Source organism: Cyprinodon variegatus, unplaced genomic scaffold, assembly GCF_000732505.1.
Source record: "Cyprinodon variegatus isolate N-32 unplaced genomic scaffold, C_variegatus-1.0 Scaffold520, whole genome shotgun sequence".
Classification (NCBI taxonomy): domain Eukaryota; kingdom Metazoa; phylum Chordata; class Actinopteri; order Cyprinodontiformes; family Cyprinodontidae; genus Cyprinodon; species Cyprinodon variegatus.
The window spans coordinates 172382-174542 of record NW_015150973.1 but is presented as its reverse complement, the minus strand read 5'-3'; positions in this window follow the sequence as shown (position 1 = coordinate 174542).

The following is a 2161-nucleotide window of genomic DNA, read 5'->3' as shown; positions in this document are numbered from 1 at the left end:
ATACTAGATGAGGCCAAAAAGGTATATACCAGTAAGATATTAACTGGTAGTAACTTATAAGTAGGTTGTCAATTCCAAAGTCCCAAACATTCTTTTTTATGTCTTTTTTGAAGATTTTGTTTCCAAGTACAATGGAAAGCGCCTCAAATAGATTTTGTTATTACTAAAATTTATTTAACTCTCTGTTTATGCAGTATATTAACAAGCTAGTTTTAGCAATTAAGTTTAAAGCCTTGCAATTACTTGCAGTCTGCATCAGGATGGCATTAAATTCATCTCAGGTGATAATATAAAAGATAGATAACTTGTTATTTTAGAACAAGACTTGCCATTTAAATCAAAAATTTTAAACAACTTTCTTGAAGTTCCTTCTTTCTTCTCTGGGATATTGCAAACATTAGAAATATCTTCAATGCTGGGGAACAGTCGATGCACTAGCCATTTCTAATACAGCCATACTGTCACTGATTGTATATGATTTCAAAATAGCATTTGAGTTATTATTTTGGTTTGGTCTTTTTTTTTATTAAGCTCAACTTATAAAGAGCACTTGAACAAAGGGACTTTCTGTTTGCGGGTCTAAGTGTGTATTATCTCGACGATTTACAATTGTGTGTAGATAGCTGGACAAACAGAGATTGAAGATCACATGAGAACTAAGGTACTGTAAGCAAACAAACTGCCCTGAGACTAGATGATAAATACAGTAAGTATGGGTCCCTAAAACTAGATATTTCCTTTTCCATCTCTTTTTATTCAGTGCAGCCACAACATACTACAATCCACCAAAGAATATTAGGAAAATCCTTTTTATACATACATTTAAAATCAAATATATCCTGTCTTGTCAAAAAGGCATTTAGGCTACATGTTCCAAGTCATTAGTGGTGAGAAAAGGCCACTATATAAGATTTATGAAAGCTTGAGAGCAATAAACTTGACATGATACATTTTATGCTGCACTGACTCATAAATAACTTTCAGTCCATGATACCCTGACAGTCAGTGGAAGACTAAGGAGGCCTGAACCTGGTGGGGGTTGAATGTATGTGTACACTAGCATTTGTTTCAGTATGAGCCTAATTTTTCATATTCTACTTTGTGAGAATCTGCTACTCCATTGGTGTAAGGCATAAAAGTAAAAAGAAAAAAACAAACACACAAAAAACAAACCAACCAAAAGAAAAAATCCTCATCTAAATTACATTGACTTAGGTGTTGACCTAACTCTTATTCTCCACGCCAGCCCTCTGGGTTCTTTATAAGATTTATTGCCATTTTTGTTTGTGGCGCAAACACAATCCAACATATTCAAAAATGGTATAGATTTATTCCTTGTACTATTTTTAGAGAACATTGTTTTGTTTATATAAAGTCCGATGGCAGGTCAGGCAAACAGACCAGAAAGGGAGCAGGCAGGCTCAGAGGTCTAGAGGCAGAACTTGTCAGGATCAGGTCATCAGAACACACTTAGATTCACTAGAAGACTCTCGCCATGGGCTCAAATAATCTGGCACTGATGACTGGAAAAAGGCAGGTTAGATAGAGACAGTTGAAACAGATCGAGCAGTTGAAACAGATGAGCGGTAATGAGAAAGTGGACGGAGCTGGGCTGGTGAATAAAATCAGTAATCAATCACTCTTATTAAGAAAGCATGATAACAGCAAGTTAATTTTGGCATTAGTGGTTATGTGATATACTTAGAGCTACAACTGTTTAAAGTAGAGATGGCATAAAAAGGCAGTATTTATGAAGCACTTAGGACCTTTGACTTGAGAGATTTTAAATGATAAGTGGCCTGTACTTATATAGCCCTTTTTCAAGTCAGAAGACTAGACCAAAAGCACTTTACACTATATCATTCATCCATCCCCCCATTCACTTACACGCTGATGGTGGCAAGCCACATTGTAGCCACAGAAGCCCTGAGGCTCACTGACAGAAGTGAGGCTGCCGTATACTGACGCCACCAGTCCCTCTGACCACCATCAGTACCATACCATACCAACTTTATTTATGAAGCACTTTATACACCGAACAGGACCAAAGTGCTGTACACAATCATAAAATACAATAAAATTATAAAATAGAGAAAAAAACGAGTGTAAAATACATATTAGTATACAAAAAGAATAAAACAAAGTAAAACGTCTCAAATTG